We start from the raw sequence: 24,545 nt of genomic DNA, 5'->3' as shown, positions 1-24,545 counted from the left end.
TCGCAGTTTCCTGGTAAGTGAAGACTTTCGTGGGACATGCCCATTGGGCTAATATGCAGATATAAGTGAGTATATACCATTTGAGTCTTTCTGCTTCTGGGTTAACTCACTCATTATGTTCATTTCTAGCTCAATCCATTTATCCACAAATTTCGGGAAGTCCTTGTTTTTAATAGCTGAATAGTATTCCATAGTGTATATGTACCACAGTTTCTTTATCCATTCTTCTATTGAGGGACACTTAGGCTGTTTCCATGTTCTGGCTGTTATGAATAAGGTTGCTATGAGCATGGTTGAGCAAAGTTTCTTGCTGTGTGCTGGAGCATCTTCTGGGTATATTCCAAGGAGTGGAATAGCTGGGTCTTGAGGAAGCCCTATTCCCATTTTTCAGAGATAGCACCAGATAGATTTCCAAAGTGGTTGTACTAGTTTGCATTCCCACCAGCAATGAAGGAGTGTTCCTGTCAAATATACGAAGACCAGACACATTCAGGACAGAGTCCTATCAATCCTCAATTGAGGAACTAATATGTTACTACCTCTCAACTTTTTTCTTTACAAATCATAAAAGGAAGAAACAGCTTCAAATTCCTTTTATGAAGCAAGTGCTACCCTGGTAGCAAAACCAGACAAGACCTAAAGAAGAAAAGAAGATTATAAACCAATATCTATAATACTTGAAAACTGAACTCAAGATCATCTTACACTAACTATCCACCACAATTAAACACCCAGTAATATTTTCCCAACCTCTCCCCCATGTCTAACACTGAGTCCATTTAGTGAGTACTGTGTCTGTAGGGGTGTGAGGGTATCTGTTGTAGCAGGGAAAGCCTTGCTGAGGCCACATTCACAAAAAAAACAGACTCACTCACCAAACTTCCACACAGAAACCATTAATTTAGTCAAAGTTGGGAATACAGGAGACCCTAAGTTGTCCATGTGGGAAATTTGGCTGGCTTGATCTTTTACACTCTTGTGAACACTCTCCTAAATAGTGTGAGTTCATTTGTGCAACTATGCTGTATGCCTGTAAAGTAGTGTCTCTCTTTAATAATCCACTCCCTCTGACACTTCAATTTTTTGCTTCCTTTTCCTTCTTGATCACTGAGTAAAGAAGAGAGGAAGAGTGATATTAATGTCCCATTTAGATCTGAGAACTTCACAATCTTTTTTTTCAATACAACACTGTTTCTATTTTATTTCTTCTAGAAGGTTTTGAGTTGACACAATTTTTTAATTTTTAAAATATATTTCATTAATTTATTCATATTATATCTCAATTGTTATCCAATCCCTTTTATCCTCCCATTCCTCCCTCTCTCCCATTTTCCCCTTACTCCCCTCCCATATGACTGTGACTGAGGGGGACCCCATCCCCCTGTATATGCTCATAGGTTATCAAGTCTCTTCTTGGTAGCCTGCTATCATTCCTCTGAATGCCACCAGATATCTCCATTCAGGGGACGAGGTCAAATATGAGACACCAGAGTGCGTGTGAAAGTCAGACACCACTCTACAATCAATTGTGGAGAATGTCCTATTGAGACTCTAGGTGAGAGAAGCATGGGAGAATTGGGAAATAGAAGGATCCAGAGGGTCCTAGAAACCCATAATAAGAACATTATGATGGACAGATCTGGGCCCAGGCGTCCTGCTCAAACTATGGCACCAGCCAAGGACAGTATGTACAGTAAACTTTGAACCCTTACCCAGATGTAGCCAATGGACAGGACATTCACAATCTCTTATTACCTCCACACTGCCTGCTTCTCTGTATTAATCATAATCTATTGCAAAAAGAAGCTTCCCTGACAAGTTTTGAAAAAAATATGAACTTCTATTATACTAAAATAAAAACTATTAAAGAAATGGATGAACTTTTAAAAGCAATATCGACCAAAGATTAATTGAGATGATGTAAATAATTTAAACAGGCACATAAAAATTATGATATAAAAGCATTGACTTAAAATCTCTCACCTGGAAAAATATAAAAGAAATGGCTTAGTTTCTAGATACACGTGACCTACCAAAGTTAAATCAAAAGGAAATAAACAGTTTAAACAGATTCATAATCATCAATATAATAGAAGCAGTAATTAAAGACCTCCCAATTAAAAAAATATCTAGAGACCTTAGTAAAGAATTTTTTAAAATCTTCAGAGGACTAACACCAGTACTACTTGAATTAATGTATAAAATAGGAAAGAAAAATTCAAAATTCTTTTTTGTAAAGCCAAAATAACCTTAATACCTGAACCAGAAAAACATACAATCAAAAGGGAGGATTACAGGCCAATCTCTTTCACAAAAACAGATGAAAATTCTCTACAATATATTTGCAATCTGAAGCTAAAAACATGAAAGATGATTTACCATGAACAGGTCTGCTTTATTCCACAGATGCATGGAAGTTTCAGTATGTGTTAATCAATGTTACCCAGTACATAAACAGACTATATCAATAAAAACGAAATGATCATCTCATAAGATGTAGAAAAGGTTTTGGCATAGTGTAACATAATAAAGACAATATACAATAAACTCACATCCAACATCACGATTAGGCTTAGCTGTTTAAGGGTTAAGATGATTTTAGGTCTAGATAGATGCTTTAGGTTGGTAGAGAGGAGATATGATAAATATTGATTTATATTCAGTATTTTACACTCATCAAGATAGGAAAGATGTTTTCTTCAAGGTTGCCAAATACAAAAAATAGCCAAAACACTATGAATGTAATATTCATATAATTCTGGATTGTTTCATGGTTCTTCTGGCTGTTTATAGTTTATTTTATTTATGTGTAATAATATAAATGTATTGAAATAATAAATGTAATAAAAAAGTAAAAACAATAAAAATAAAAACTTAAAAAAGGTAATAAACTTGAAAAAAACAATACTTTTGTTCAACATAGTTCCTCAAATGTTAGCTATATCAATAAAATAAAAAAGACAACAAACAGAATGAAAAGGAGAAGACAAGGAATACTTAATTCTATCATAAACAACTCTGAAGACATTATTGGAAATATTCTAACACTGATAAAAATAAAAAGGATACAAAATTAATACCAAAAAAGTATCATCCCAGTGTACCAATGACTAGCATATTAACAGAGAAATCAGACAAATCATAGTTATTAAAGATTCATGGTATATATTTAATGAAATAAAGTAAATATTTGTACAACTAAAACCTGAAGACACAATTTTAAAAAAAGATACAGGAAACTAAAAAAGCTCCTATGTTAATTAATAGATTGGTAGAACCAATAGTGTGAAATTGGTCAACTTACCAAAAGCAATTTACTAAATGAGTGCAATCTTTATTAAAACTACAATGCAATTCTTCTCATAAATTGAGAATTAAAATGTCAAAATTTCAGTGGAAACACAAAAGACCAAGGATAGGAAACAATTTTGAACAAAAAAGCATTGGCAGTATCACATCATCCTTGCTTTAATGTTAGACTATAGAGAATAGTAATAAAACCAGCATAACACAGGAATAAAAACTGAATAGAAATGAAGACCCAGACAGAAGGCTACCACCATGTGATATTTTTTTCTTTTGGTTTTTTGAGACAGGGTTTCTCTGTGTAGTCTTGGCTGTCCTGGACTCGCTTTGTAGACTAGGCTAGCCTCGAACTCACAATGATCCACCTGCCTCTGCCTCTGCTTCTTAAGTGTTGGGATTAAAGGCATTCACTGCCACAGCCAGGCCCCACCATGTGATTTTAACAGACATAAAAAATAGATATTGGAGAAAATATAGTATCTTTAACAAGTGGTGATGGTAAGATTGAATAGCTACATGTAAAACAATGAAATTAGATGCTTATTTTTCACTGTACCCAAAACTCAACTACAAAAGGATGAAAAATGTCAACTTTGTGATCAAAGTGATATAGAGAACAGTAGAGAGTATTCTTCAATTTGGAGTCACATTACAGGAGGTTTTGAATAGGACCCTAATAACTTAGGCAATAAGATCATTGAGAATTCACAAACAGGACATCACAAAACTAGAAAGAAAGAATGAAGGGATGAAAGAAAAAGCAAGATCTATACAGGTAGGAACACCATCTTTTAAATGAGTAGACAATGTACAGAGTGTGAAAATTTTCTAATTGTGCATCTAAAAGAGGCTTGTTATCTAGAATATTTTTAAAAACCATACAAAACCTATTCATTAAATGAAATAACTCAATCAAAAATTGTGTTGTAACTAAAGTGAGTACTTTCCAAACAAAAACAAACAAACAAAAACAAAACAAAAAACAAAACCCACACATTGCACAGATTTTTTAAAAAAATGTTTAGCACACTTAGCCATCACAGACATGCAAATTAAAACTACGTTAAGGTCCTAGAGAGATTGCTCAGTGGTTAAGAATACAGGTTGCTCTTCCATAGGATCTGGATTCAATTTCTAACACCCATATTATGGCTTAAAAGCAACTGAATCTCCAGTTCCAGGGGAACGTGAACCTCTTCCAGTATGTGTGGACACAAGGTAAAACACCCATACACAATAAATAAATAAATATAAAGTATACTTCTTTGTGAGTTCGTTTATATTCCCCAGTGAGAATGAGGAAGATTCATAATATTGGAAGGTGCAATTCAAGCTGCCAAAGGAGGAACACAATCAATAGTCCTACCCATCTGAGTGCCTATGAACCATAACAGGGACCAGCAGGGAAAGATAACCTCAGTGGTCCAACAGTGATGCCTTTTTCTTGAAAGGACCCTATAGCCACTTAAATGCATGAAAGATCCACTCAAAATAGGAGAGAATTCATACCTGGGACTGTAAGCATAGCCAACTACTCATCCCTGGTAATGTCAATGACCCTAGAAAAGAACCTATTACTGTTACTTTCTAAAACCAGTAAAAGCTCCAACTGTGTTCTAAATAATTATCCTCATTCCCAAACATAATATAGCCCTTATCAGTCATCAAAGAAGCTGCATTTGGCAACAGACACCTATTGTAAATATCTAAAAAGCTTGTGAAAGTTCAGATGGTAAGTGTCTGTGAGGGGCCCAGAAAATTAAGTAAAGTCAAAGGACTAGAGCACCTATTGTGATTGTGTTCTCTATACATGATAAGGAAGCTGTACCCATAAAGTAAGAACAGGACAGCCTAAACAAGTCCAACATAACACACTAACAAGGATACAAAAATTTCAACTGGTATCACTGTTCAATTAATTGCTACAGACGGCTAAGATCAACACTACAAATGTTAGTATGCATTAGTGTGGATGCAGTAAAAGGGAAACACTTATTCACTGCTGGTAGGAGTGCAAAAATGGTACAGCAAGTACAGATATCAATGTGGAGTTTACTCAAGAAGCTATAAATAGATGCAGCTGTACCATTTTTTTTCTGAGACAGGCTTTCTTTATGTAGTCTTGGCTGTCTTAGACCCACTTTGTAGACCAGGCTGGCCTCAAACCCACAGTGATATGCCTGCCTCTGCTTCCTGAGTTCTGGGATTAAAGGTAGCTGCACCGTTTTTAAGCATATACCCAAAGGACTTGATATTCTACTAAAGAGATACTTTCTCATCCATCGTGTTAGTTAGGGTTTCTATTGTTATGAAGAAAAACCATGGCCATGGCAACTTTTATAAAGAAAAATCATTGAATGGGGCTAGCTTATATTTAGAAGTTTAGTCTATTATAGTCATGGCAGGAAGGATGGTGGCATGCAGGCAGATATGGTCCTCGAGATGTACCTGAGAGTTCTACATATGGATCCATAGCTAACAGAAAGAAACAGTGAGCTACTAGGCCTAGCGTGGGCTTTAGAGGACCCAAAGCTTGCCCACAGTGACATATTTCCTCCAAGACAAACTTACTCCAACAATGCCACCGATATTAATAGTGCCTACAACCCCTGGGTGTGATTTTAATTGAAGCCACCACATCCATGTTTCTGTGGCAATATGCACAATATGCAGAAATTATACATATACTAGGAGGTATCCATTGACTGACAAATATGTAATGAAATATGGTATATTCATAGAATGAAATATTATTCAGCTGTTATAAAAAATAAGTTTTCAAAAAAAGACATCATGTTAAAAAATACATCTGTCTCTTGCTCTTTTGTATCTAAAATAAAGAAGTGTGTAAGCAACAGGCCAATCTGGTCTAACCAGATGTCTACATGTAGAAGAATGCAAATAGATCCATGTTTAACACTCTGTACAAAACTCATGTCCAAGTGCATTAAAGACCTCAACATAACTAAATCTGTTAGAAGAGAAAGTGTGAAAGAGCCTTGAACTCAATGAACCAGCAGACAACTTCCTGAACAGATCACCAATAGCCCAAGCTCTAAGATCTACAATTAAAACATGGAAACTCATGAAACTGAAAAGCTTCTGAAAGTCAAAGGACGCTCCACAGAACAAAATGACAGCCTACAGACTTGGAAGAGATCTTTACCAACCCTACACTTGACAGAGGGCTAAAACATTCCTCCACTATTGGTGTGAGTGCAAACATACATAATTACATTGGAAACCAATATAGTAGTTTCTCAGAAATTTGGCAACTGATCTACTTGAGAACTCAGCTATACCATTACTTGACATATATCCAAAGAATCCTCCATTACACACAAAAAAACTTGGTCAACTATGTTCATAGCAGTTTTATTCATAATTGCCAAAACTAGAATCAACTTAGATTTCCCTCAACCAAGAATGGATAAAGAAAATTTATACAATAATGTATAAATTGGATAAAGGTACATTTATACAACAGTGTGTTGCTTAGCTGTTAATAATGCTGTGAAAATGTCAGGAAAATGGATAGAACTAGAAAAAATTCATACTGAGACTCAGAAATACATTGTAAGTATTCATTTATAAGCTGATATTATCTTTAAAGGACAGTCATGGTATAGTCTACAGACCAAGAGAGTGTAATTAACAAGGAGGATTTAAGAGGTATGTAAGGATCTACCTGAGTAGGGAAAATAGAATAGATTTTGTCAGTGGACTGGGGACTGGTTGTGTTGGAAACAGAAGATATCGGTTGGAGTGTAAGGAGAATATACTAGGAATAAAGATTGGAATTGGGGCATTTTGAGGGGTGAGGTGAAAACCCAGTGCAATGGACCCTCCATTGGATCTATTATTTTAACTATACCAAAGAGTCTTAAGAATGGGACACATGTAACCTGAACTATTCATCTTCTGTAAGTGGATAAGACCTCTAATGGAGAGATGGGGACCCTAATCTAGCCACAAATCCTTTGACCTACAGTGTGTCCTGCCTTTAGAGTGTCTTCAGAGCCTAGCAGAATCATCTTCGGAGAGGCTTCATCCAGCAAGTGATAGGAGCACATGCAGATACCTAAAGCCAAATTTTAGGCAAATCTTGGGGAATCCTGCAGAGGAGAAGAAGAGTTGGAAGAATCTGAAGAATCTGAGGGGTCAGAGACACCACAAGAACCTTCCCCATATAATCAACTGACCAGGGCTCATGGGAGCTTGATGAGATTGGGAGCATATAGTTGTCTGATATAGGTACATGACATATATATTATATCTGAGTATCTTGGTATTCATGGAGAATTAACCACAGGTGACAGGTCAGGTATCAGTCATTTGTATGATGCTTTTCACCCTATTTGGTTGGCTGGTCCAGCCTTAATGTCATGGTATATGCCTGGTAGTATTGTAAATAGTTGTGCCTTGTTTTATTGATGTCCTTGAGAGGTATAATATTTTATTATGGGAGGATAATGGTGGATTTGTGGGGAGAGAAGATGAAGGGAAGATACCAGTAGGTGCGAGGGAGGGGAATCTGCAAGTGAGATGTAATATATGAGAGAATAAAAAAGAACGTTATAACTTTTTAAAGTGCTTAAAATAAGTGACTGTTTAGTGATCAACCCCAATTAGGGCATTTATATTAATATTCGTCAGGGCTAGGGAACATAGTGTAATAGAAGAAGGAAAAGATGGCTGAAGAGTGCTGTAAAATGCTCTACTGGGACACAACATGGCTGTTACACTCATGAGCCCTGATGAAACTTAATGGATCACAAAACAAGGAAGTCAAACAAGCAAAAAAGCATGGATATGGAAACTAATCTGTAGAATACAGAGGAAATTGACAAGTCTAGGTGGGAGACAAGAAAGAGTAGGAGCGAGTAACCAGAAACATGTAGAAAATTGACAGAGAATAAATTTGATGAATAAAAAAGTAATGAAGAAATGACAACTAACAAAAAAAAAGAAGGATTTAGGGAATCAGCAACAGTAGAGAGGGGAATAATTTTTTGAAAGATATTCAACCTTATCCATTAATATAAAAGTAAAATGTAATAAATAATACATTATATTTTTCAATTGAAAGCTAAGATAAAATAAAAATTCCCTTGTTTCATGAACCAACACCCTTAGGAATGCCCTAGAAATCCACTTGGTAATGAAATAAGGTTTGACACCTTCACTCTACCGCCCCACTTCTAATTCTAATCCCCCAGACTCACATCAACTCTTTAGTAGACCACTCGCTGTAGACTCCCCTTCTTCACTGCCCCATCCCCAGTGGACCCTGCAAATCTTCTATAGTCTTCCTGCACCACAAAATACTTTTGTCTCAACTGTCAAATCCTTCAGGTACTCTCTAGAAACACAGTGGTGACGATGATAGCAAGGGAATCAGGAAGGCAGTATTCCTTCCTCCTGTCTATGAGTCTACCCCTTTCAATCGCCTAGTCTTATTCTCAGCTCTATAGAAGACCAGATGTTACAAGGGGGGCAACACATCCAACTTTCCTCCTTCTTTTGACCCATTCAGCCTCCCCTTTTAGTCCATTTTCATTCCTAAGTGTCAGATCCTAATACCTAGAAAGACTTTCTAACTAGGACCCCCAGTGACCATATATGGAAGAATTTCAGCAGCACTCCTAACACCCACCACACCTTCCTAAGAAACAGATAGGCATCAGGAAAAAAAGGAATGGAACACCTACTTAACAGAGACAACTAGATATGAGCATCTAGAATTACACTCATCCTAAACCTGGATTCCTACATACCAGCATAAAAACATAATCAATAATAGTCAAGACTATCTGTCTTCACTATACCCTAGGGAGCGTACTATATAGATAGGGCTTGAGAAATGCAGTATAATTTATGCACAAGATAAGGATTTCAAAAGAACTACTATGAATATATTCAATCTCTTTACAGAGAAATGAAGAAATCCATTAATGAAACCTATGAAAACACAAACAGTGGAATGAAATAAAAAAAAACAGTTCAAGATATGAAAGTGGAAATAGAATCAATAAACACCTTTACTGAGGGGAAATGGAGGTTAAAAAAAAGAACCTCATAGGCAAGACTGATCAGCAGAATATAAGAGATAGAAGAGAGAATTTGAGCATTAAAGACAAGATAGAAGAAATGAATACCTTGGTAAAAAAATTAATGATGGATTTAATAAATTTAAATCCAAGAAATTTTGTACATTTTGAAAAACCCATCTCTCTCCCTCTTTCTCTCTCTTTCTCTGCCTCTCTGTCTCTCTGTCTCTGTCTCTCTGTCTCTGTCTCTGTCTCTCTGTGTCTGTCTCTCTCTCTCTCTCTCTCTCTCTCTCTCTCTCTCTCTCTCTCTCTCTCTCTCTGTATCTCTGTCTCTGTCTCTCTCTCTCTGTTGAAAAATCCAAATCTCTGTTTCTCTCTCTGTCTCTCTTTGTCTCTGTGTATGTGCTCTCCTTATCTTTCTGCTCCCTCCACTGTTTGCATGGTGATTTCCCTAATCCCATTCCTTGGTACCAGGGAACCCACCTGAAAGCTGATATGCCCAGTAGCCCTGTTTTTATGCTTTAATTCAGCTTAAATTGGTTTATTACTTCAGCAGAGAAAAACTAGTAAAATGTTCACCATACTTTGCCATCAGAAAAATGAAAATCAAAACTTGTTTGAGATTTCATCTTATACCCATCAATTATACTTGTCAGTAAGAGAAATGACAGCACATTTTAGGAGGGTGTGACGTGAGAAGCACAAGCTGCTGGCAAGAGTTCAAACTATACAGCCGTGAAAGAAACCAGTGTGATGGTTTCTCAGGAACCTGAGAATATGTATACCTCAAAATCTAGCTACTCTACACTTGAGCATATACTCAAAGGATGGTTTATTCTAATATTGTGACACTTGCTCAATTGTGTTAAAATAGCTCCAGTCATACTATTCAGAAATTGGAAACAGCTTAGATATTTTTCAATGGATGAATGGCTAAAAATTTTACTATATAATTTTATATACCATTTAAAAACATGAAATAATGAAATACAGCGGAGTTAGAAAAAGAGTCATTCTGAGTAAAGTAACATAGATCCAGAAAGAGAAGTGTAGCATGTATTGACTTATATGTGGATGTTAGCTTTTAAGTCTTTCATAAGAAATCTACAATTTATATAACCACACAGTTTAGGTACAAAAGAAGCAGTTAGGGAGGAAGGATGGACCTTACTAAGAAGGGAAAATAGAATATGAAACTAGGGATGGATGGTAAGATAAAAAGAAGATAGGGAATAAAGAGAGTCCTAATGGAGAAAATGCATGGACATGTAAAACTAAGACTCATTTCAGGAGTCATATGGAAATCTAATATAGTAGAAAAGTACTCAAATTGCTTCATATATATCTGAACGCAATCAAAATGAAATCACCAAGTAATGGCGGAGACACAGCCACATTTGGATACCTCTCATCATAAAATGAATCTTTCAGTGCCACAACTGAGTCTAATCAGAGTGGACCCCAAGTAAATGTACAACAGTGAAATTTTCATTATTGAACAATCAGCTTTGCTATAATATTTTACACCTTTATATTGCTTTTTGTCTAACTCATTTTTAATGTTTTCAAGTAAACAGCATTTATTTGTGCTGTGCATAGATGTTCCTACAAAGGCAAATTCTCATTTTCCTATCATCTTTCATTTTCCTTCACCTTTTCCCACTACTGTACTCTTAATTCAGGTGGATTCTAATATGTGTCTGTAGCCTGTACCAATTCTTCAGTGTAAAAATGTTACTTAAGTTTGCAAGGTAAGTATTTGATCTCTTTCACTGTACTTTCTTCCTGGAAGCTGAAGCAAACTGAAGAAAAGAGTATTTGCTGGTTAGATATAATATTTATTGTAGAAAAAAGATGTTACACACTAAAGGGCTTCTCCTCCATAGCTATTTTCCAAATAATCAACACAGAGAAACTATATTTTATAAGCCCTAATGCAGTAGAACTGGGCAGATAACAACACTCCAAGCTATCTTGCTATTTCCCAGCTATACACCCCAAGTTACTTGCCATAATACTTTCTGCCTGGCTTGCTTCTGTTCTATAAATCTATCCCAATGGCCATGTGTTAATGGTTCTTGATAACCCATGGCAACTTCATTCTTTCTGGCTTCCTCTCCTCCTGCTACATCTCCTCCCCTCCTTTTAGCCTCCCCTCCAACCTGTCTGTGGTCCTTCTAAGATGCTAAGCTTTGGAACCTAAACTGTATCTACTCTTTCTACATCTCCTTCCTTCCTTTTAGCCTCCCCTCCAGCCTCCTGGGCCTTCTAAGATGCCAAGCCCAGGAACCTAAACTCTGACTACTCTTTGCCCAGTCCAGGCTGTCAGCAACTTTATTAACCAATCAGGGACAATTTGGAAGCAAAGTTACCTAGCATCACTTGGTGTACACAAAAATGTGGTGCTCTGGGTGTAACCTTATCTGGGGGGCATTAATTAACAGGTAAATACATTAGCAGCACCATACCAACCCCCAACAATTACTTGTCCCTCTACACTGGGTACTTTTGTGACTGTCTGTCTTTCATGGCTTGTCCTCAAACTAACTCTAGCAATCTATTCTAATCTTCTGGCACCTTTTCATTCTCTGACTTATTCTGTCTTCACCTGTGTTCTCTGTAGAAACTTTCTGGGTAAAACTGTCCCAGTAACACTCCCTGACATTTTCTGCTCCTGTCTTCACTCTCTTCATTGATTCCCCGTTGACTACCAACTGAATGACCTCAACTCCACTGAACTGCCTCTCTCTGAGGCCTCTTGAATCACCCCTCTTTCTGTTTTGGTGAGAGACAGGCATTTCCATTTCTGTTAAACTTTTTCTGATTTATAGCTTTGTCTTCAACTCAACTAGACATCACTTTCAAACATGGATGTTTTTCTTCTGCAAATTAACTTTACCCTCATTCCGATCAAAGGTAAGTAATAAGTGTGTGTCTGCATTCCAACCATATCACAGAGACTTAGAAGATATTTGAATATAATCAGAGTAGCCATGTTGCTGGATTAAAATTCCTCTACAGAACAGTACCTAACTTTCTATTTTGTACTCATTATTCTTTATTTTATTTTTATGAAGAACTCCTAATTAGAGCCATATTTATGGGATCTTTTAGTTAGTAAAGCTCTCAGGTGAAAGAGAAAAACAAATTGTCATAGTCAGTTGTGAAAGCTTTATATCAGTTATTTGGCATTTTGGCTTTTGATCCAGCAGTCAAATGTATAGCCTTTTATTTCAATCACAAACACAACAGGATGTATACTAGGGTTAAACAGAAATATATCAAGTTAAGTGGAAAGTTCTATAAATCTATCTATATCTTCATCTGATATGTTTTTACTTAAGAATTATTTATGATATAGGATTCATGAATTTTAAATAAATCAAAGCTATTGTGTGTGTGTTACACATCTTCAGAAGAGCGTAACATAGATGTCCTCTGATAGACTCCACCAAGAAGGGGATTAGGAAAGATGCTGGGACTCACATCTGAACTCTGGGCAGATCACTGAGAGTTGTATGGAAGAGTTGGGGGATGGAAGGACCTGGAGGGGTCAGGAACACCACAAGGAGACCATCAAGACCAGACAGTAGATATGGAACCACAGGGGCCAGCACAAACTCATGCACCAACCAAGGACAATGCATACAGATAACGTAGACCCCCTGTTCAGATGTAGCCAATAGACTGCTCATTCTACACAGGGGTGGTGGTGGTGATTGCCTCTGACATGAGCTCTTGTGCCTCATATTTGATGATATCTCCTTGGCAGCACCCTTGTGGGCACACAGTGAAAGGGGATACAAGCTATCCTGTTGAGACCTGGTAAGCTGTGGTCAGATATGGGGGAGGAGGAGCCCCCTTTCAGAGGTCTAGGTGAGGGAAACAGGGTGGAAGAGGGACAGAGGGTGGGAATGTGAAGATATAAGAAAGGGGATAACAATTGTGATATAATGTGAATAAGTTATAATAACTAAAATTAAAAACATACAGTAAATTGTTTTGAACTGGAGTCACCCCACTAGAACTATTTCTCCTATATTTTAATATGTCTTGAAATGACCAGATAGTCCTCACTTCTCCATTCTCTTATTTTTATATTACAGTGACAACAAGCCTACTGTCTACTATTTAAATCAACTCTTTAGAAATATTTTAGTTGAACCTGGATTATATTACTTTTCTATGCATTAGCTCTCTCCAGCCTCTCTCACATCATTCACTGTTTAGCCAACAGCATCTTTTTACTTAATTATTATTACACACAAACACATACAGAGATGTGTGTGAATGTATATACATATATTTACACATATGCACATATAAACACATCCTGCTTAGTCGTCTTTTACTTTTTGTGTTTTCAAAGCTGACCACTCAGCACTGGACAAACAATTAGGGGACTCTTCCTTGGAAGAGGATAACTTTCCTTTTCTTATGAGTCCTTAGTTATCTGTAGTTACTTCCACTTTACCATGTCTAATAATTCCATTACTCCAGTCAAGTTTACATAGCTATTTCTAGGAAATCAACTTTTTGACTGCCATGTATGACTGGGAATATGGAGTGTTTGTTTTTTTATGGCAGCTTATTTTAGAAATTGATTTTTTTATTTATACATTTTAAAAACTCTGCAGAGAAATCTCACATATTCTATCTCTCTTGGTTTTTTTTAACCACAAATAGAGAAATTATTCTGGTTTAGAATAACATCGAATGGGTGCATTTCTCACAACTATGAGGCCATGATATAACAGTCATAGGAATATATTTTCTTCAGCCCTATTCAAACCACAGTCCAGAACCTGAACTCATTAACTGATAAGATTTGATGTTATATAGTCATTTTCATGTGGTCCATAAGGATAATTTGTGATTACATTCCCAGACTGTGCTACTTACCATAGTTATGGACCTAAGGATTAAAATTTTAAAAATATATTTCTGTCTAAATCCTTGAAACTTGTTTTTAGTTGAGCAGTATTATTCCCAGGGGGCACAAAAAGGAACCTAAAGTAGAATGAATAGAATTTTCTGTGAAGATAGAATCACATCCTAAAAACTTACTAAATCCTTTTACTTACCTGAGCCTGATGATAGCATGTCAGCACTTGTCTCTATTAAAAAATCTGATAAAACATCTAAGGTCCCCTTAGTATTTCAGCACTTTTCCTGAAGCCACAGAAGATGCCAGAGTTAGATGGAGATCAGGGAAACTAACTGCCACCACCATTACTCCTAACCTGAAAGTCTGGCCACATGGTACGGCAAGCTTGATACTTAGGTCTTTTGCCAGGGAAATTCCTACAAGGCTGATACTCTGAACCCACAAATGAAATCTTTATTTACCTCAGTGATTGTATCTGGTACTATTCAAGTACTAGTAAGACACATCTCACCCAGGAAAGAAGCAAAACAAATCAGACCTAAACGTTTCATATACTAAGTGCCAAAGCTATGATGAATGTATTTTGAGTGCTATAACTATATGTAGAAAGAAGAGAGCATTCTAGAAGTATAAGTAAATAGCCTTAAAATTTGATGAGCTATTCAAGGAAGTTCAGTACAGTTAACAATAAATGGCAATAACCTCAAAATAAAACAACCTGTTAAGCAAAGGACCACAGTAGTTATCCAAGCTGACAGAACAACTTCATCTTGAAAACACAAAAGAAAATAGTTAATTCAAAATACTCAGAGTAATTTGCAGGAGCTTGATTGGGTGAAAGGAAGGGGAGGAACATCTAGAGGAGAGTTTCAGGAAAAGATAAGTTATGAAACTGTATTAAACATATATACTTAAGTGTATGAATACATATATGTGTGTATGTAGTCAAGTTTTTTAATATATAGATGTATGTATTAATATTTAGCATGGACGTCAGACTACATAAGTATCAATGAACTATGATTGCACTTAGAAACTAATGCACATACATTAGTTTCAATTAGAAACTAATGTAGATAAATTATTTCTAAAATATTACAGAGATTTTTACATACAAGTACACATACATATAAAAGTACATTTCAGCGAATGTATAATTTTATCTCCATGAATATATCATATAACTATGTGTACATTTATTACTCATATGTATTTGATGGTAAATGTATACCTTAAATGTTTTGTAATATGTAGTATATATGTTTTTATATTTATCTATCTATGTATACACACATGAACAAACACACATGTATGTATGTATGTATGTATGTATGTATGTATGTGTGTACGTATGATGTACTTATGTATGTATATTTTGGATCTTTGTACAATGTAATTTGATCATATTCACTCCTAATTATTCCTAGATAAATTCCTGTCCCCATCAAATCATATTCGTGTCCTGTATTAAAAAAAATTACTGTGATAAAACATCATGACCAAAAGTAATATGGGCAGGAACTATTTTATTTCAGTTTTATTCAGTTACACCTCAGGTCACACTCCATCATTGATAGAAATAAAGGAGGGAACTTTGCAGTACAGAAATCTGGAGTCAGGAGCTAAAGAAGCCTTGGAGAGAAAATGCTTCCTTGCTTGCTCCCTGTGGCTTATTCAACCTGATTTCTTACTACTTGCCCAGACTTGCCATCACCCAGAGAGTTGTGGGATCTCTCTCATCAATAATCAAAGTAGTACATGTGGTAATTCTCTGAAAACTGTGAAACAAAAGATTCTAAGTTTTATGGCTGCTGTTTTCTATTTGTTGTTGTTTGTTTGTTTGTTATTGTCCTTCAAGACAGGCTTTCTCTATGTAGCCTTGGCTGTCCTGGACTCACTTTGTAGACCAGGCTGTCGTGGAACTCACAGCTATCCACCTGCCTCTTCCTCCCTGAGTTCTGTGATTACAGGCATGAGCCTCCACACTCAGCCGTTGTTGTTGTTTAATTGGGGGATCGTTAATTAGTGCTTCCATTATGTTGATGATTATGATCTGGTTTAAATAACTTACTTCCTTTTCATTTAACTTTTGTAGGTCTCATGTATCTAGAAACTAAGCGATTTCTTTTCCATTTTTCCAGATGAGAGATTTTAAGTTAGTGCTTCCATTTTGTGATGGTTATCCCTTGGTTTAAATTATTTACATCATCTCAATTTACCTTTGGTAGATTAGTACATTTAAAGAGTCATTCACTTTCATTATATTTTTTTATTTTAGGGGAATAGAAATTCATGCAACTCTCAACACCTATCACAGAAGCTTTTTTCCTGCTATTGATCATGATTAATACAGAGAGAAAAATGTAGACAATGTAGAGATAATAAGAGATTGTGAAGTGACCAGATCTATGTGAGGCAGTTATATTAAATCCCTCTTGTCCATACTCAGTGATCAAGATGGAAGAGGAGGCAAAAACATTTTAAGAGTCAGAGGGAGTAGATTATTGAAGTGAAACATTACTTTGCAGACATACAGCATAGTTGCACACACAACCTCACACCATCCGAGACTGTATGCACAAGATTGTACAAGATCAAACCAGACAAAATCCCAGCATGGATGAATTGGGGCTTCCTGAAATCTCACCTTTCACTAAATAGCTATTGGCAATTGATGGTTTCCACGTGTGAAGTGGCAGGTAGGAATCAATTTCTTTATAAACATGACCACAAGAGTCTTCCAATGTTTCTGTAGATTCTTTCACACCCCTACACATATTTATGACTAAATGGATGCAGTAAGCATAAGGGGGTGGGAGAGAGAGAGAAAAAATGTGATGTCGGGGTACTAGTTGGTATTTCATTATGGCAGATAATTTCTATGAGGCGACATTGACTACAGTTTGCAAATGTTACAAATTTTGCCATATGTTCATCAAAAATATTTGCTTATAAATTTGTTTCTTTCTTAGGTCTATATCTGATTGTGGAACTGAGATAACACTAGCTTAACTAAAATAAATATAAAACTGATTCTTCCTTTTCTAGTTTGTAAGATAGTTGAACGATAGTCACATACTAGTTCTCCTTTAGAAGCCTGATGGGATTCTGTGCTGTCTGTCTGCCTGTCTGTGGGAAATCTTTTACCTGGAGATTTTTAGTTACTAGTTCAGTCTCATTAGATGTTACTCTTATTTGGGTTATTTATTCTATCTTGCTTACCTTCTTTTTATGTGAGAAGCTGTTCTAGAAGAAATCTGCTATGCTTAAGCTGCATGCTATGATCTCTGAGATGTCTACCTTTGCTGAAGGAGTTCACTGTGTTTAGAAGTATAGTCTTTTCAGCCTGCCTGGGGGACTAGGAGGAAGTGAAATTGTACAGGTGCTTGTGATGTCCTTGCTATATAGCCATGCTTGTTTTAAATAAAATAGAGCCTTGATCAGGATTTCTTGTCTTGGCCCCATTTCTTCATGTCTCTGTCCCTCCTTTCAACTCCCACTCCCTCTTTGAGGTGGGTCCTATTTGACTTGTCCCAAGGAAAAGGACATGTAGTACCTGAAGAGAGAGACCTAGAAACAAGGGGTTAAGTGATGGACGCTGCTTTGGAAAGCACTCTTGAGGAAAAGTGGAAGTGTTTGATCACTGGAGTTGCCTGCTTCACAGAGAAACACTAAGGTGAGCAGTGAAAACATGGAACAGAGAAATAACAGAGATGTATTCAGACAGACAGTCAAGACATGGTTCCCTAAAGAAGGATAGCCCAAGGGGCATGTCCCACGAAAGCCTTCACCTACCAGGAAACTGAGACAGAGGGGAGAACATTCTAGTGGGACTCTAGATGAGAGAAGCATGGGAGAATGGCATAGTAGAAGGATCCAGAGGGTCCTAGAAACCTACAAGTAGAACATTATGATAGGCAGATTTGGGCCCAGGGGTCCTGCTCAAACTAAGGCACCAGCCAAGGACAATACAGGCGGTAAAACTTAAACCTCTACCCAGATCTAGTCAATGGACAGAACACTCTCCACAGTAGAGTGGAGAATGGGATATTACTTTCTCACCTACTCTGGTGCCTCATCTTTGACCATGTCCCCTGGAGGGGGAAACCTGGTGGCACTCAGAAGAAGAACAGCAGGTTACCAAGAAGAGACTTGATACCCTATGAACATATACAGGAAGAGGTAATCCCCCTCAGGAACAGTCATAGGGGAGGGGAATAAGGGGAAAATGGGAGGGAGGGAATAATGGGAGGATACAAGGGATGGGATAACCATTGAGATGTAACAAGAATAAGTTAGTAAAGGAGAAAAAAAACAAGGAACAGCAAAGTTAGCCTTCTAATTTTCCCTGGAATCTGTTCAGCCGTAAAGTCTGAAAACTGAGTCATTTCATCTTGCTCGTCAGACTGTTTTATGGTTATCATGTCAAATTTTGTTTCCGTGTCTATACATTTGATTGTTTATATTCTGAAGGTTATATTCTGAAGAATATTTTTCCAGCTCATTTAAGGGATTTTCAGGGGGGAGGACAACAGGGACTGATGCACTGGCTCTGTCCTTGGAGCCAGGCATTTGCAGCTGGGACTTTTCAGCTTGGATCAAGCTAGAGACAGGCCCAGGATGGAGTGTCCATGAGCTGGAACATTTCACAGGCACTGCTGCTAGCTGCCTGCGGGCTCAAACCTTACAGAGCAGGGATGGTGGCAGATGCATGGCTGGTTGGAGAGGTGAAACAATGAGGCTGGTGTATTCTAACCTAGCCTAGGGAATTCAGCTATAGAGTGAAAACTGCTATGGTCCCTCTCCAGGGTGCTGTGGCAGAAGGCTACTCAATCTTTATATGCTTTGTTTTGGTGTTTACAGGACTTCACTAACTGATGCCTTAATTGACACAACTGACCCAAGAACTAAAATTTTCTTGTTTCCTACTTGGTTTTTGCTTGAGATTCCTAAAGATTTTTTTTACTGGAATTGAGATGAAATAGTTGAACAAGGTGGTTGTAGCACTTGCCCTTAATCCCTAAATGGGGGGCACAAGGAGGCAAAGACAGGCAGAACTCTTTTGAGTTGCAGACCAGTTTGGTATCCATAGGGTGTGACCCCTGTTGACAAGATAAGTTGCTTCTTGTAGGTTTATAGGACCCTCTGGAACATTATGATAGGCAGATTTGGGCCCAGGGGTCCCGCTCAAACTATGGCTCCAGCCAAGGACAATACAGGCTGTAAACTTCAAATCACTACCCAAATTTAGCCAATGGCCAGGACATTCTCCATAGTTGAGTGTAGAGTGGGGTCTGACTTTCACATGTACTCTGGTGCCTCATATTTGACCACGTCCACTGGATGGGAAGATCTGGTGGCACTCAGAGGAAGGATAGCAGGCTACCAAGAAGAGACTTGCTACCCTATGAGCATATACAGGGGGATGAGGTTCCCCTCAGTCACAGTCATAGGGGAGGGGAGAAAGGGGAAAATGGGAGGGAGGGAGGAATGAGAGGATACAAGGGATGGGATAACCACTGAGATATAATATGAGTAAATTAATAAAAGAAAAAGGTAAGTTGCTTGCAGAGATGTAAATTCCTCTTTTCTTCTAAATTATGGCAAGATCATCTAATTTGGAAAGTTAACATATGTTCATGTTTCCATAGATACAAGTTCTGGGTATATGCTTGCTTCTCTTCAGTCTGCAGAATCTACAAAAATTGTTATTGCTCATTATTTGTCTGTCTTTTCTCACATTGGTGTGCCTAAGGCTATTAAGACAGAATATGGTTTAGAGTATGTTAGCAAAGCTTTCCCAAAATGTTGTGATTCTTTTTCTATAAAGCATATTACAGGTATTCCTTATAATCCCTAAGGACAAGGAATGGTGGAGAGAGCCCACTCTACCATGAAAACCTACTAACAAAAAGTAAACAAGGGGGAGCTGTATCCCCAGTCACCTAAAAATGCTTTCAGTCATGCTCTCTTTATTTTAAGCTTTTTATTGCTTGATGCCAAAGTGAATTCTGCAGCTGATCAGTTCTGGCACACAGAAGTGGACAGTGGAATGGCCATGATCTGGTGTTAATATGGGGAAGAGGGCATATTTTTCTTTTTTTTTTTTTCCACAGAACGCCAGATGGTTGCTGGAGAGGTTGGTGTGTTTTTCTGTAACTGAATATAACAGTTGATGCTATGGATGATGGGGATGATGTATCAGATGATGCAAGCTGATGGAGAGCTTTATTGGATATATATTCCTGATCCTCTTTTTTGTTTTTTTGTTGCTATTTTAATTTTATTTTATTAATGTATTCTTGTTACATCTCAATGATTAGTCCATCCCTTGTATCCTCCCATTTCTCCCTCCCTCCCATTTTCCCCTTACTCCCCTCCCCTATGACTGTGACTGAGGGGGATTTCCTCGCCCTGTATATGCTCATAGGGTATCAAGTCTCTTCTTGGTAACCTGTTGTCCTTCCTCTGAGTGCCACCAGGTTTCTCCCTCCAGGGGGCATGGTCAAATAAGTGGCACCAGATACATGTGAAAGTCAGACCCCACTCTACACTCAACTGTGGAGAATGTCCTGTCCATTGGCTATATCTGGGTAAGGGTTTGAAGCTTACAGCCTGTATTGTCCTCTGGATCCTTCTACTTTGCTATTCTCCCATGCTTCTCTCATATAGAGTTTTAATAAGATGTCCTCCCTTCTGTCCCTGGTAAGTGAAGCCTTTCATGGGACATGCCCCTTGGGCTAGTATGCAGATATAAGTGAGTATATACCATTTGAGTCTTTCTGCTGCTTGGTTAACTCACTCATTATGATCATTTCTAGCTCAATACATTTATCCACAAATTTCGGTAATTCCTTGCTTTTGATAGCTGAGTAGTATTCCATAGCGTAAATGTACCACAGTTTCTTTATCGATTCTTCTACTGAGGGACACTTAGGCTGTTTCCATGATCTGGCTATTATGAATAAGGCTGCTATGACCATGGTTGAGCAAAGTTTCTTGTTGTGTGCTGGAGCATCTTCTGGGTATATTCCATGGAGTGGAATAGCTGGGTCTTGAGGAATCTGTATTCCCAGTTTTCTGAGATAGCACCGAGAGATTTCTAAAGTGGGTGTACTAGTTTGCTTCCCCCCAGCAATGAAGGAGTGTTCCTCTTTCTCCACATCCTCGCCAGCATGTGGTGTCACTTGAATTTTTGATCTTAGCCATTCTGATGGGTGTAAGATTGACACTCAGAGTTGTTTTGATTTGCCTTTCCCTGGTCGCTAAGGAGGTTGAGCATTTCTTTAAGTGTTTCTCAGCCATTTGATATTCCTCCGTAGAGAATTCTCTGTTTCGTCCCAAGACCCATTTTCCTTTTTCTTTTTTTTCTTTTATAGAAGAACAATTTTTTATTAATTTATTCTTGTTACATCTCAATGATTATTCCATCCCTTGTATCCTCCCATTCTTCCCTCCCTCCCTTTTTCCCTTATTCCCCTCCCCTATGACTATTCCTGAGGGGGATTACTTCCCCCTGTATATACTCATAGGGTATCAAGTCTCTTCTTGGTAAACTGCTGTCCTTCCTCTGAGTGCCACCAGGTCTCCCCCTCCAGGGGACATGGTCAAATAATTGGCACCAGAGTACGTGAGAAAGTCACATCCCACTCTCCACTCTACTGTGGGGAATGTTCTGTCCATTGGCTAGATCTGGGTAAGGATTTAAAGTTTCCAGCCTGTATTGTCCTTGGCTGGTGCCTTAGTTTGAGCGGGACCCCTGGGCCCAAATCTGCCTATCATAATGTTCTACTTGTAGGTTTCTAGGACACTCTGGATCTTTCTACTTTGCCATTCTCCCATGCTTCTCTCACCTAGAGTCCCAGTAGGATGTCCTCCCCTCTGTCCCAGTTTCTTAGTAAGTGAAGGCATAATGAGTGAATTAACCCAGAAGCAGAAAGACTCAAATGGTATATACTCACCTATATCTGCATATTAGCCCAAGGAGCATATCCCACAAAAACCTTCACTTACCATGCCCCATTTTTCAATTGGGTTATTTGGTTTGGTGGTGTTTAATTTCTTGAGTCCTTTATATATTTTGGATATTAGACGTTTGTTAGATGTAGGGTTGGTGAAGATCTTTTCCCAGTCTGTAGGCTGTTGCTTTGTTCTGTTGACAGTGTCTCCTGCCTTACAGAAGCTTCTCAGCCTCATGAGGTCCCATTTATTAATTGTTGACCTTAAGACCTGGGCTGTTGATGTTCTGTTCAGGAAGTTGTTTCCTGTGCATTGGCTCTTTCTCACTTTTTCTTCTAACTGACTTAGTGTCTCTTGTTTTATGTTGAGGTCTTTGATCGATCCACTTGTATTTGAGTTTTGTGCAATGTGACAAATATGGGATTGGATGTCTCATCCTCCTTTTTTTCAACCTGTTTCTTTGGATAACATAGAGGTCTTGGTATGTATCAACAATACATGACCCCTTGATTTACCTGTATGTGATGGGGAAAGGAGAATTCAAGTGTTTTAGTATCTATGAGGCTTCCTCCTTGCAGACCTCAAGAATGTGCTAACCAGACTGTACTTTGGAAATGGTACTTTGCAAAGACTCCTCGGGAATATTTCCATTCTAGAAGCCTCACATAGGACTGCTGCAAACTTCAGTAATTATTTCCAGAACAAGTCCTTTTCCACACTAATTGTTAGAGTCAGCTTTACATGCAGGATACTGGTGAACTGAAAAGGGACCTGTGATGTCTTGTGTTCGTATTCCTTAAATCTCTGTTATTTGTCTTGTATCTACTATATTTATTCTATTGCTTTAACACAAACTGTACAGACTGCTAATTATATTTATGCCTTAACATAGAGGTTGGTGATTTGAGAAAACTGAGCAGGTTACAATGTCATGCTAGATTTTCCTGGACTTGCATTACTTCTTATGAGTATAAAGTGGTTAGGCTTAATTGGATTCACATTCAACATCATCTTTGTGGAATTAGCAGCATTTTGCAATCCTTGTCAGGGATGAGAGGGCTTGAAATTAGAGCCTGTTTCTTCCTTCCTTGCCTGACACAGTTCATGCCTCAGTGATTGCAAGCTGATACAAGCCCATGTGCATGGTATAGACCTGAAGCACTCCCTTAACCCTCTGTGACATGAAGGCAGTCGATAGTGTGTAAGAATGAGTGTAAATTTCTATCAACCTAAGGCAGGGGTCCTTGAAAATTGTATCGAGGACTTTGATGATGGGTAAGAAGGGTTCTTAGTTCACTTACCTAAGACAGTTATTTCATAGAAATATATATGTGAGAGCCTGTGCTAGAAGAAATCCGCTATACTTAAGCTGCATGGTGTGACCTCTGGGATGTCTACCTTTGAATTGGTGATCTTTGGATTGTTTTTCTTTGAAAGAAACTAGAAATTTTGACAAGGCACTACTCAGAAAAGTGTATTCTTTTCAGCCTGCCTGGGAAGGGGAGGGGGGAAGTGAAATTGTACAGGTGCTTGTGATGTACGTGCTATATAAACCATGATTGTTTACAATAAAGTAGAACCTTGATCAGAACTTCTTGTCATGGTTCTGTTTCTTTGAATCTCTGTCCCCCTTTCAATCCTCACTCCCTGTTTCACATGGGCCTTCTTTGACTTATCCCAAGGTACAGGACAATATCTTTAACCAATTAAGGTGCAATACTTATACAATTAAAACTTGTAGACACAATTTAAGAAAATAAACAACGATGTCAAAACTCCCATGTTCATACATTGGTAGGACCAGCATTGTGAAAATGACCACCTTAGCAAAAGCAATGTACTATTGATTTAGTGCAATGCCTATGAAAATTTCAATGCAATTCTTTATAGAAATTGAAAACAAAAATATTAAAATGTCAATGGAAACAAAAACGACCAAGCAGAGCAAAAATGTCTTGAACAATAAAACATTTTTGGAGGTATCACCATCTGTAATTTCAAGTTAAAATATGGAGATGTAATCATAAAACAGCATGGCGGAGGAATAAATACAAACATATTAATAATGGATATAATTGAGGACACAGGCAGAATGCTATACCTTTCTACAACAGTGTGATTTTTCAACAGATCTTAAAAAACACACTTTGGAGAAAAGATAGCATCATTAACACATGATGATTAGATTGGATCTACACATGTAGAGTAATAAAACTAGATGCTTGTCTATCACCCTGTCCAAAATTCATCTTCAAAAGAATCAAGGACTTCAATTTTATGATCTGATACTTGGTACTTGATAGAGAATATATTAGGGTATTTGTTTTAATTTATAGAGACAG

The 24,545-nt window shown here is 37.6% G+C and overlaps 1 protein-coding gene across 2 annotated transcripts in view; it reads right to left on the bottom strand.

Annotated features, from left to right (window-relative positions):
• LOC311598964 (selection and upkeep of intraepithelial T-cells protein 2-like) overlaps positions 1-24,545 on the bottom strand; it is a 332,195-nt gene that overhangs the window by 108,082 nt on the left and 199,568 nt on the right. The gene's annotated exons all lie outside the window — the stretch shown is intronic.

This window comes from Acomys minous, assembly GCF_964271855.1.
Source record: "Acomys minous genome assembly, chromosome: 6".
NCBI lineage: Eukaryota > Metazoa > Chordata > Mammalia > Rodentia > Muridae > Acomys > Acomys minous.
This window is presented reverse-complemented; position numbering and strand designations above follow the sequence as displayed.